This window comes from Tenrec ecaudatus, chromosome 16 (genome assembly GCF_050624435.1).
Source record: "Tenrec ecaudatus isolate mTenEca1 chromosome 16, mTenEca1.hap1, whole genome shotgun sequence".
NCBI classification, from domain to species: Eukaryota; Metazoa; Chordata; class Mammalia; order Afrosoricida; family Tenrecidae; genus Tenrec; species Tenrec ecaudatus.
In genome coordinates this window covers 23,575,184-23,589,151 of record NC_134545.1, presented here as the reverse complement: position 1 = coordinate 23,589,151, position 13,968 = coordinate 23,575,184, and positions in this window count along the sequence as shown.

Sequence of the window (13,968 nt, the reverse complement as noted above, 5' to 3'; positions counted from 1 at the left end):
AGTGAGGGCAGCGGCGGGATCGGGAGTACTCTCGGGCCTCCCCAAGCCAACAGTCCCAGTACCACCAGTCCCGGGAGACGCTGAGCGCTCGGAAGTCGGGGGCCCCCGCCGACAGACGTGGGCGCTTTGTCTGTCCCTGGCCCGCCGGGGGATGCTGGGCGAGCACCGGACACCACAGGTCGCCTGCCGGGGAGATGCTGGCGGCTTGCTCAGAGTCCGGGCTGCAAGCATCGCCGCCTGTGCGGGCAGGAAGTTCCCACAGTTGCAAAAAAGGGAGTAGCGTGTGCGTGTGTGTGTGTGTGTGTGTGTGTGTGTGTGTGTGTGTGTGTGTGTGTGTGTGTGTGTGTGTTCCAAACTTTGCACGGTTCCAAACTGAGCGCTTCCATTAAGACAAGCGGTGTGCGAGGAAAGGCATTCTGGGTATTAGCATGCAAATGAACGGCCTGTCTTGCAGCGCCGCCCGGGAGCCCCTGCACCCCGCCTGCCCGTCCACTCCGAGCCTGCGGGAGCAGCTCCAGTGTGCCCACCAGAGCCTCCAGTTCGAATCTCTTCCCGCCGCCCTTTCCAGGCGCAGGCCAGTTAGTTGGTCTTTCTGAGCCTCCGTTCAACGGAATCAACGTTTCCGAACTTGTACCCCAAGAACGGGAACACCTGTCTCTTGTCATCAGGAATCAGGCCTCTCCGCAGCTCCTGTTTCTGGGCGGTCTCTGTCGGTGTCAGACGCTGGTTAGAGGGAAGGAACGAGCCCAGGAAGGTTTCCCAGACCGGGAATCAGGACATCTCTTTTCTCGATGTGTGTGACCTGCTAGTGCCTACACCTCTCGGAGTCAGTTTGGGCCTGCAAATTCCTGGCTTTGACCATTTGCGCAGGGAGCGTGCCACCCGGGAGCAGGGCACAAAGAAAGGCATCGATTCAAGGGCAATCAGGTTAAGTCAGTTCCTCTAAAGCAGATAAAGATTGCCACTCTACCCACCCAGGTAAATGGCTGGCCCAGGGCCAAACAGATGTAGGTGGAGCTGGAATTCCACCTGGCCCCTTTCTCTCCTTTGGCTTCTGAAGCGCCCCAGTGCCTTCATCCGAACCAGGACTCCAATAGGCCCGAAACAGGTCCAGACCCAACCTCAAGCTTTTTTCAGGCACATCACCTTGGCAGTGATCCCTGAGCTCCAATCACAGCCGGGCCCTCTATCTTAGCCATTTTCTCTGGGTCTCCCATATGGCCATGGTGTAACTCAGGCTACCAGGCTTGCTTGCAGAAAGCACGCACTTTTATTTTAATCCAGTGTGTTTTGTTTTAGTAAAGTGAAATTCACATTACCGTAGTGTTCGGTACCCTGGAGCACTGCCACCACTTTCTGCAATCACATAGAATCCTAATCTAGAAGCCCAGAGCCAAAATTCTCCAAAAGGAAGTCCCTCATCCATGAAGTAGGTGCTGTCCATTCCCCCCACTTCTGTTCATATGGGTTTACCTATTGCAGACATTTCCTATAAATGGAAATGCACAATGTGACCTCCGGAGTCTGACTCCTCCCACTCCGCATTATGCTTTCGAGGTCCAGTGTTTCTTTATGTGTTACTCCACATTTTGTTTCTCCATACATCCACTGGGGAACATTTGGGTTGTGTCCACATTGGGGGATTATCTAAGTAGCGTTGCTATGAACACTTGGATACATTGGAATTGTTCATCGGTTGGTCGGGTCTGAGAAGTCACCCACCGCCTGGTTCCCCACCATCCCCTCAACTGTTATCAGGGTGTTTGAGGCCATTGCTGTGTTGATCCTGTGACCCAGGCTCTTCCTCTTGTACGCTGTCCTTTGCCAGGAATCAGTCCCTCCTAGTAACATGTCCAAAGTATGTGAGACGAAGTCGTGTCTCCATCTTTGCTGGGAGCATTCTGGGATCCAACACGGAGAGTAGCTATTTTCAGTTCCTTTGGATATACGTGTCAACCTGGAAGGAGAATGGCTGAGTCATCTGATAACTCTCTGTTTAACTTTTGGAGAAACCACTGAATTCTTTTTCACAGAGGCTGCATCGTTTTACATTCCCATACCCACTATTTTATGTTTTCATACAGTCCCTTACATAAATGATTTTAGAGCTGGCGAAACCTCCCATCTTAATGAGCATTTGGAGGCCCAAAGAGGTTAAGTACATTGTCCCGGACCACACACCAGAGTCTGAATTAGAACAAAATACTCCTTAGTGCTTAGCTCTCTGCACAATAACCATCTGCTACCTACCTTCCAACACCCAAATTACTTCCCTGAGCATTCACGGCTTGACTTGACAAACCTGTCTGGTGAATGACTAAGATCATAACTTTTATGAAGCTCTTGATTTCCCCTCATCATCCAGTTACAGAGCCCTTACCCACTGCCATGCTTCCAATGTCCAGGCTGCATCCTGAGAAGATGCTGTGCTCACAATCCCTGTGTCTGGTTTCTGCCTCTGGCCTGGCAGCCCTCTGCTGTTGCCATGGAAACCACGCACCTCAGTTTTGGCAGCTCACCAGCTGGACAGGGATCTGGGAGCATCCTAATCTCCCAGACTAAAGGGAGCTGTCAAGGTCATTCATTCATTCATTCACTCGATCGATATTTATTGAGCACCCACTAAGCACCAGACATTTTCTAGATCCGAGAGAGAGTTGTGACCATAGTAGCTAGACCATAGCCCCTGCCTTCATGAAGCTTACAACCTAGAAGAGAAGACAAAAATCACAGAAACCAAAATGACTTCTTTTAAAAAAAAAAAGTGACTTCTACCTCCTCACTTCAAATTCTTTTTTAAAATTGTTTTATTAGGGGCTCATACAACTCTTATCACAATCTGCACATTTGTACATTCATTGCCCTCATCATTCTCAAAACATTTGATCACCTAAGCCCTGGCATCAGCTCATCTTTTTCGCCTCCCTCCCCGTTTTCCCCTCCCTCATGAACCCTTGATAATTTATAAATTATTATTTTGTTATATCTTGCCCTGTCCCATGTATCCCTTCACCCACTTTTCTGTTGTCCATCCCCCAGGGAGAAGGTCACATATAGATCCTTGTAATCAGTTCCCCCATTCCAACCCACCCTCCCTCCACCCTTCCAGTATTGCCACTCACACCCCTGGTCCTGAAGGGATCATCTGCCCTGGATTCCCTGTGTTTCCAGTTCCTATCTGTACCAGTGTACATCCTCTGGTCTAGCCAGATTTGTAAGGTAGAATTGGGATCATGATAGTGGGAGAGGAGGAAGAAGCATTTAAGAACTAGAGGAAAGTTGTATGTTTCATCGTTGCTACATCACACCCTGGCTGGCTCATCTACCCACGATCCTTCTGTTAGGGGATGTCCAGTGACCTACAAATGGGCTTTGGGTCTCCACTACACACTCCCCCACCTCATTCACTATGATATGATTTTTTGTTCTGATGTTACCTGATAACTGATCCCTTCGGCACCTCGTGATCACACAGGCTAGTGTGCTTCTTCCATGTGGGATTTGTTGCTTCTGAGCTAGATGGCCGCTTGTTTACCTTCAAGCTTTTAAGACCCCAGACGCTATATCTTTTGATAGCCGGGCACCATCAACTTTCTTCACCACATTTGCTTGTTCACCCGCTTTGTCTTCAGCGGTTGTGTCGGGAAGGTGAGCATCATAGAATGCCAATTTAATAGATGGAAGTATTCTTGCATTGAAGGAGTATTTGAGTAGAGGCCCAATGTCCTTCTGCTACCTTAATACTAAACCTATAAATATATGCAAATAGATCTATTTCCCCATCATCATATATAAATATATTTGCATATGTACATGCCTTTATTTAGCCCTCTATAAATGTCCTTTGCCTCCTAGCTCTTTCCTCTATTTCCTTTGACTTAACTCTTGTCCCACTATCATGTTCAGTCTTCATTTGGGTTTCAGTAATTCCTCTTGGTTACATTGCCCTTGATCACACCCTACCAGGCCTCCTACACCCTCCTCACCACCGATTTGGATCACTTGTTGTTCCCTTGTCCCTGGGTTTGTTAACACCATTACCTTTCCCCCCACACCCCCCTTTCCTACGTCTCCCCGGAACTGTCCATCCCATTGTTTTCTCCTCCAGATTGTTCATCCAGCCTATCTTATTTAGACAGACCTGCGGAGATAATAGCATGCACAAAAACAAGACAGAACAAAACCAAGCAATAATATACAACAAAACAACAACAAACCAATGACAAAAAACAAAACACAACAAAAAAGAAAAGCTTGTAGTTAGTTCAAGGACTGTTTGTTGGCCTTTAGGAGTGTTTTCCAATCCAGTCTGTTGGGGCACCACGCCCTGGCCCCAAAGTCCGCCTTCGGCATTCCCTGGGGACTTCCCTGCTCAGTTCCCTTGCTGTTCTGTTGCACCCCCTTAGTGTTTTGCCTCAGTGTGGTGGGAAGTGATCAGGCACAGTTCCCACAATGTGTCTCTGGTGTTGTCCCCTGTAGGGCTCTGGGTCAGTGAGGGACATGTTGTCTCATAGTGGGGCTGGCCATGTGGTCCTCTCTGTGGACTGACTGCTCTAATTGGGAACATCGTCCTCAAGGCACCTCAACTGAGCACTGATCCTGATCGTGAGCATTTGTTGAGCACTGTGTGGCAGCCACGGTGCTGAGCACATTCCTCAGTGTATTCTCCATGATTTTGCACAAACCCCCCGATACAGCTGCTCTGATAATCCCCGTTACAGATGAGGAAACGAGCCCAGGCAGGGATTCGGCCTGCTCTCTGGACTTCCCTACTCAAGGAGGGTTGCTAAATTTAGTTGATTGAGGGGCCGTGAATCAGGAGCTGATGGGAGGGGACGATGATGGGAGACAGCACAAGAGTGAGGTGCCCTGGCTTCTGCCGGAGAACAAGAAACCACCCCTCTTGTGATCAGGCTTGCTTACAAGGAATTAGAAGCGAATCCACTTCCTTTGCGAACTCTTTCCAACACTAGACTGCATTCGACTCTCTTAGGGCAACAGTGACAAGACCTTGGCTGAGCAATCGTGGCACACCGCTGGGTGCAGGGACAGAGAGGAGAGTTCAGTAAAGGGATCAACAGCAACCATCATCATCATCCACAACACACAACAGGAGTTGATGCCATCCTACCAGGCTTCTCCTGTGGCAGAATCCTTGCTTCCTGTGGCGAGATGGGGTAACCATGGAGACAGATGCTTCACCCAAGCCTCAGGAAGGGTGCAGTTAGCTCCTTGACTTCAACAGCCAGGCACTTTCCCCAAACCATGAGCTTCTTCTGTTTCTTCCAGTTGAGTTTCCTTTGTGACCAGGAAACCAAACAAAACTTAGTTCTAGTCTTGATGACCGGGTATGTCAGAGCAGAACTGTGCTCCACAGGATTTTCAAATTTTAGGATGAAACTGTCAGGCTTTTGAAACATCTCCGAGTGGACTTGGGCCTCCAGCCTTCTGACTAGCAGTCAAATAATTCACTGAATGCACTTTGCAGACATTAGACAGGGTGACGGGGCAGGGTGGGGGTGGGGGCACACAGTGCCAGCTGGATTCATATTGACCCTACAGAACAGAATAGAACTGTCCTGTAAGGTTTCCATCAGTTCTGGATCGTGTGCCACCTCTGTAAAGGGTTGAAGAACAAGGATGTCACCTGGAGGACTAAGGTGTGCCTGACCTAAGCCATGGCATCTCCAAGCGCCTCATATGAAGGTGCGAGGTGGATTGAATAAGAAGGAACCCATGCATTTCAATCACGGTGCCAGCAAGGCATATGGAAAGTATCGTGGACTGCCAAAAGAACAAATAAATTGGTTCAGGAAGAATTACAGCCAGAATGTTCCCTAGAGACAAGGATGGGGAAACGTCTCGTTTCTTAGACTTTGGACATGTTGTCAGGAGGGACCAGTCCCAGAGGGGGACCTCGTATTTGGTAAAGTAGAGGGATTGACACAGTGGCTGCAACAATGGGCTCAACCAGAAGACCAATGGTGAGAATGGAACAGGACCAGGCGGTGTTTCGTTCTGTTGTACATTTGGATCGCTATGGGTCAGAACCAACTTGATAGCACCTAACAACGACAGCACAGAGTTTCCAGCTTTATGGAAGGGAGCAGCCTCATCTTCCCCTGGTCCAGTGTCTGACTGTTTTCAAACTGCTGATCTTCTAGTTAACAGCCCCACTCAGCACCAGGGTTCCTTTACAAACTAGATCGAGGCTTCAACTGACCCGCCCATCCTCAAAGCCCAGCTACACCAAGGATCCGGAGCAGGGACAGGCTCAGAAGTCCTAGCTTCCTGTCCCCACCCTGGTTATCTCTGCCAGCTGCGTTGTGGTCTTTGGGGTCAGACAGGGACCCTGCAGGCTCTGGCTTATCATTTGCCAACCTTCCTGCCCCCGTGTTAGTCATGAGAACCCTAACTCTTTTTAGCTATTTAAGGCCATAAAAAGAAAGCCTCATATGCAATTCTTTTATAATATGTTTTTTAATTCAAATCTATGAGGAGTGTCTTTGCTGAACGCTTCCAGGAAAACAACAAACTAACCTTGCTGTGCGTGCAATTACATGAAGAAGCAAACCAGAGAAAATTGACTATAGATCATAGAGGAGGCGTTAATATCTTTAATGCAGAAAGAGCTCTTAAAAATATAAATAAAGGGGGAAGTGCAGAGTGGAGACCCAAAGCCCGTTTGTCGGCCACTGCAGATCCCCTCACAGAGGGGTCTAGGGGAGGAGATGAGTCAGTCAGGGTGCGATGTAGCACCGATGAAGAATATAGCTTTTCCTCCAGTTCCTAAATGTTTCCTAGCCCCCAACTACCATGATCCGAATTCTACCTTGCAAGTCTGGATAGGGCAGAGGTTGGTGCAGATAGGAGCTGGAGGCACAGGGAATCCAGGGTGGATGATACCTTCAGGACCAGGGGTATGAGGGGTGATACTGGGAGAGTAGAGGGTGAGTGGGTTGGAAAGGGAGAACCGATTACAAGGATCTACATGCGACCTCCTCCCTGGGAGACGGACAACAGAGAAGGGGGTGAAGGGAGACTCCGGATAGGGCAAGATATGACAAAATAATAATCTATCAATTATCAAGGGCTCATGAGGGAGGGGGGAGCGGGGAGGGAGGGGAAAAAAAAGAGGACCTGATGCAAAGGGCTTAAGTGGAGAGCAAATGCTTTGAAAATGATTGGGGCAGGGAATGTATGGATGTGCTTTATACAATTGATGTATGTATATGTATGGATTGTGATAAGAGTAGTATGAGCCCCTAATAAAATGTTTATATATATATATATATATATATATATATTTTAAGAAAGAGCTCTTAAAGTTCAATTAAGAATAAACACCTTGGGGAGGGAGGGAAGGGGTAAAAAGGAAAATGAGCTGATTCCAGGAACCCAAGCGGAAGGGGAATTTTTGAGAATGATGAGGGCAATGAATGTATAAGGGTGCTTTACTCAATTGATGTATGTATGGATTATAATGTATGTATGATTATAAGCCCCAATAAAATGATTTTTAAAAAAAGAATAAATACCTCCTTTGTGAGGGAAAAGGGGAGTGGGGAGGGAGAGGAGAAAAATGAGGAGCTGATACCAAGGGCTCAAGTAGAAAGAAAATGTTTTAGGATGATGATGGCAACAAGTGTACAAATGTGCTTGGCACAATGGATAGATGCATGGATTATGATAAGAGCTGTATGAGCCCCCAATAAAATGATTTTAAAAAGAAGAAGAAGAAATACCTCTGGAATTTGGATGTTCATTTACTGGCTTGTAAGCATTTTGTGATTTTGAATTTTTTTAAGTAAATGCATTAATTAAAATTTTTAAACCACTGTGAATTTGCTTAATGCTACCAAATGGTACAAGTGGAACTGGTCAAAATGGCAAATTTCACCTCAATTTAAAAAATAAATAAGGGGGGGGAGAAAGAATAAGACAGTGACACACACTAAATTTTGTGGGTAGAAAATGTTCCAAGACAGCAGAGGACCATTCTTTTGCTGTGACCCAGTAACGATTCTGGAGCTGCACTGCATGAAACTGCTCTCGAATACCCCACCCGGAGTCGCACTCTAAGTGCACGGTCAACCAGTCAGTTACCTTTAGCTATCAGGATGAACTGGTACCGCATCTCCTAGTAGCAGGGAAGGTACATTAATAGACAGTTGTGTGTGACTATTGAATAAATCATCTTCCTTAATAAATGAAAAATAAAATAAATAAACACTTAAGGTGGAGAAAAATGGGCAAAGAATGCAAGCAGACAACTCACAAAAGAGGAACTCCAAATGCCCTATACAAACAAAATCATATTTAGAACTTCAATTTGTGTTTGTTTTAACGCGACTTCCTCAGGGAGGCTGCCCCAGCGACTCTAAATCCTTCACGAGACCCCCAAGCCCACTACTAATAATCCCTCCCCAAATTGTCCTCTTTTCCACTGATGGAGGTTCTGCTGTTGGGAACCCCACTGTTTCCTTGGCCGTTTCTGTATCTCTGAAGTCCAGCACAATGCCTAGTAAAGAGAAGGCATTCATAAAGATTCCCTGACACGGAAGACACACAGCAGCCTGTGCGATCCAAAGATGACAAAAACAAAATCCAAATATGACCAAGGGAAAAGTATCCGGGCTTAAACTGTGAACACCCGATTTGTGGAAGGCTAAGGAGGACAGAGGGAGCCCCCAAATCCATCTGCTGACTGTTTAGTCAGACTGCTCCTCCGGCCGATCCCCGATCCCCAGTAGCCCCAGGCAAGGGACGTGAACAGCCTCACCATCAGACAGAGGCGACTGTGAACTTGATGGTGGTGGTGGCTGGAACCATGGCATAACAGGATACTTGGTCTGTTGACCTCCCTCTTGGTCCAACCTGAATTTACCCTCGGCTCAGGTATTTCTCACCTGTCCCACATCAGAAATTTCTTCTCTGGCCTCTTTCTTATGCTTTATTTCTATTTTTTTCTATTTTAATCTATATCATTATAATTATTCTTTTTAAAAAGATTCCTTGAAAAAAACAAATGAAAAAGTCATTTTATTATTATTATTATTCTGCCTATAAAATTGGGAAGTGTTTTGCTAACCACTGCTAAGACCGACAAGGACTCAGAATGACAAGCTCACACTGCCTTCTGGGAGAGTGGGTGGCGCTGCCGTGTGTTGTAAAGACTTTGCGAACACTCTTGCCTTTTGATCTGGAAATTTCATTTGTCGACATCAGATGAGAGCTGTGCTCACATCTATAATGGGATTCTCCAGAGAAATTAGGATCCAGAGGATGTGTGTGTGTGTGTGTGTGTGTGTATATGTGTGTGTGTGTGTGTTTACTACATGCCTGTACTCTGGCGGGAAAATGGTGTTGGGGCATGTCTTACATACGCAAGGAGGAAGGAAACTGCAACTCCACCCCAGCCCAAAGCTGATTCCCACAAGGCAGAGTTTATGTTTCCACACCTTCCAACTTTCTTCACCGTATCCTCACACCCATGTCCCTCCCCGAGCACTACTTCTCTGTCGTTTGATAATTCCATTGCCATGGACGCTCAGAACTCATAGACACTACTCACAATTATGGGGCGTTATTAGGGAAGTTAACAAGTTATATGAAAAAATAGTTACAAGTCAGGATCAGAAAACACAAAGGATACAGTTCTTTCAACTACAATACCATGTTGGCAAACGCATGTCTCTTTGATCCTCCGTCTCTCAACCATGTGACCCTTGACCTATTTGGTCAAGTGTAAAACAAACAAACACTCCTTTAGCATTAATAAATGCCCAAAGGGCACCATGCTCTGTGACCCAGCCTTATACCCAAAGGCACTCAGTGTCACGGGCTAGGAAGCCCCCCATTCTATCTCACAGTCTAGGTGCTGCTGTCCTGCCCCGTCTCCTGGTCTCAACACTGCTCCCTGGTCACCTGTCCACACTAGGCTCTCAGATGCATTTCGCATCTTTCTTCCTGCTTCTTAGATGGCTTAGTCCAGACCCACTGAAATGGCACACTGACCCAGCCCCTTTCCTCTGCGTCTTAATTACGTCGTCCCACGTGGTCATTTGGTGGGACTCACCAAGACTATGGGTAGAAGAACCATACCAAGCAATGTCGCATCACTGCAGGGAGTAAGAAACGATTGCTACAAAAATCATAGAAGGAAAAAATCAACATGAAACTGTTGTCTTTCTTCTGGTTTCAACACGTCCTCCCTCAAGGCCTATACCCATGTGAAGGTGGCATTTCCTTCTCTCTAACTTGGAGAAGTCTGCACTTGTCATTTTATACCCCGTCAAATTGGAGTTTTGGGTATCCTCAAGGGACTCAAATTTAAATGCCCCTTTTAAATGTTCTTTGTGTTTGGGGAACACAAAAACGTCTGAAGGGACCAGATCAGGGTTGTCAGGTAGATGGGGTGAGGTTTCCCACAAAATTCTCATCGGGAAGCTCTTGGTACCCACAAACACAGCAGGTCTGTAGTCACGACAGCACGACTTTCCTGGCCTTTTTCTCACCTCTGGCAGTTTCCTTTTTGTTAGCTTCTTCATAATAACGCCCCAAGATTCTCCTGTATCCTTTGAGAAAATCTGTCAAGACTGCCCCTTGATAATCCCACAAAGCAGTCACCACAACCTTCGGAGGCGGCCTCTGTACTTTGAATGCAATTGGCTCAGCATAGACTTTGGGAAGCCAAGGATGGTGCTGGACCTGGCTCTTGGATCGTATTAGTACGACGTCTCAACATCCGGAGTCAGGCCTTGTTCCATAGAGTCAAACACAGCAAGAGCATACTGTGTGCTTTAAAACCAGGAATGTTGTGCATCAAGCTGGGTGGAGGGAAAGAGGAATGGGCTTTGGGGAGCGGGGAGGGAGGAGGCAAAAATGAGGAGCTGATACCGAGGGCTTAAGGGGAGAGCAAATGTTTTGAGAATGATGAGAGCAATGAATGTACAAATGTGCTTTACACAATGATGGACGGATGCAAGTGGAGAGCAAACGCTTTGAGAATGATTGGGGCAGGGAATGTATGGATGTGCTTTAGACAATTGATGTATGTATATGTATGGATTGTAATAAGAGTTGTATGAGTCCCTAATAAAATGTAAAAAAAGAAAAGAGGAGAAAAAAAAAGAAAATGATTAGGGCAAAGAATGTACAGATGTGCTTTATACAATTGATGTATGTATATGCATGGACTGTGATAAGAGTTGTATGAGCCCTTAACAAATTGTTTTTTAAAAAAATGATGGACAGATGGATTGTGATAAGCGTTGTATGAGCCCACATTAAAATGATTTAAAAAGAAAAAAGAGAAAAAAAAAAAAAAGAAGAAAAAAAAAAGAAAAAGAAAAAAAAAAGAGGAAATGATTATTTTTTGGCTTTTTTTTTTTCTCAGACAAATGAACAGCAGCATAAAAAGCAAATAGATAAGCCAATAAAGAGAAACCAAAACATAAAAAGCAAATAAAAATAGTTTTAAAAACTTTTTAAAATTAAGAATATAAAAGTGTCACCAGCTGCTTTCTCTTTCTCATATGTTTTATATCAAAGTCCCGCTCTTTGGTGCACCATATGCACGGGTGTATTGGGACAGGACGGTGGAGGGGGGCGGTGCAAGCAGTGAGGAGGGGGCTGTGATGACGTCTCTGCACAGCGCAGCGGTATAGGGACCCAGCCCCACGCCGGACCCTTCTCGGGAGGCGCAGCGCGCCAAACGAAAGGAGCCAACGCCCTAGTGAGATCCCGCGTCAAGCCCGGGAGGATCCCTCAGCAGATCTGCCCGCCTTCAGGCAAACATGAGCGATAAGCAGCCAGGTTTGTCGGAACTGGACCGGTTTGACCAGCCACAATGGAAGACAAAACCCCAAAAAACTCTTCCTTCAAAGGAAACGATCCAACAGGGGGAAGAGGATGTTTGAACATCCTATACGACCTCCGAGGAGCACGTTTCGACATTGCTTGAGCGTCGGTCTTTCGGTTTTATAGGCTTCGTTTGCAAACCTATGTGTTGGTAGAGATTTTAGGAATCTTCTTACCTATACTCTGTGGCTAACAGGGCAGAGGTAGCCAATGATCTTTGTTTGAAGATGTCCCATTGGTGTGTGAATCACACATGGCCCATGCTGCCCGTGATCCCCCAGGTTTGCGTCTGTGGCTCTTGCCTTCCCTCCAGGAGAAGCCACTTCCCTCCGGGATATCCCTGCAGAATAACCTTCTGCCATGGTGTCTCCATGACTTACAATAACCTTCTGCCATGGTGTCTCCATGACTTATAATAACCTTCTGCCATGGTCTCTCCATGACTTAGAAAGACTCATGACCTCGGATGGTTTTCCAGTGTCTCACAATTTATTTCCATTGCGAATGTAGCAATAAAATAATAAATGTAATCATTTAAAAAAAAAGAGCAAAAAATCAAATGGGACAAAAGAGGACAGAGAAAAACCAATTTCGAGTGAGCACCGGTAGACATTCTCCCAGGGCATCATCAGAAGTTTGTTGTAACAGCCTCCCCCCTAGCACTGCTAAGTTGATTTATAAACGACCCTTACAAAAACACCAAATAAAAATACATTTTAAAATCCCGGAGGCTGCACGGTAGGCCCAGGGCTGTGGAGCCTACAGATGCACTTGCCTGCCTGCTTTGCCACTTCAAAAACTGGCCCAGGTTGGCTCAGTCAGGCCCAATTTTGCGTAGCCTATGAATGTGTACCCACCTACTCTGATGGTGTAAAAGGCAGCCTGATGCTGACTCAGCCCGGCTCCGGGCACTGGTAGCCCCACAACGCTCCATCTGCACTGAATAGGGGATTTTGCAGCCACTGTCAAGTACATACGTGTGGGCTGGAGATCCCTCCATCTACCAGGAAGCTGAAATACCAGTGACCTAGCTTCCAGCATCACAGCAACACACAAGCCACCTCAGGACCACAAACTGACAGACAAGTGGTGGACTATCGTTTGTTTTGTGTTTTAATCATGGAATCATCCCTCCACCGTGATTCAATCAATCATCGATTAGACATTAAGGCTGCAGTTATGCATCGATGTCCTAAAACCTATGACAGAGCCTTAGCACTTCCGCAGAGCTTCTAGATAGGTCATGCACGTGGCAAGACCAGGTTGCCTCTGAAAATATGAGGCGTCATGCTAAAATAACACCCCTAGAGCTACCTGTGGTTTTCTTTACGTCTGTCCTTTTGTAATTATGCTAAAAAGATTATAATGAGTGTACCCCTTTCTGGAAATTATCAAATCCACTAGGAAGATATTTAGAAGGATAGGGCGGATGATAGATAGATAGATAGATAGATAGATAGATAGATAGATAGATAGATAGATAGATAGATAGATAGAACTGAGCAGGCACATATGGGAGCTGGAGGCACAGGGAATCCAGGGTGGATGATACCTTCAGGACCAGGGGTGTGAGGGGCGATACTGGGAGGGTAGAGGGTGAGTGGGTTGGAAAGGGGGAACTGATTACAAGGATCCACATGTGACCTCCTCACTGGGAGAGGGACAGCAGAGAAGGGGGGGGGAAGGGAGACTCCGGATAGGGCAAGATATGACAAAATAATGATGTATAAATCACCAAGGGCACATGAGGGAGGGGGGAGCGGGGAGGGAGGGGAAAAAAAAGAGGACCTGATGCAAGGGGCTTAAGTGGAGAGCAAATGCCTTGAGAATGATTGGGGCAGGGAATGTGCGGATGTGCTTTATACAATTGATGTATGTATACGTATGGATTGTGATAAGAGTTGTATGAGCCCCTAATAAAATGTTTAAAAAACAAACAAACAAAAAAAACTGAGCAGGCAGTTATTTTGTCAAGACCTCAGAGGGTCATTAGGGTGAGTGAGAGAGAGAAGAAGTGCCATGTGATTTGCTGGAAAGATGGAAAAGTGGAAAAGCAAGATGTGAATTATCTTACACACACACACATACACATACACACACCCCATT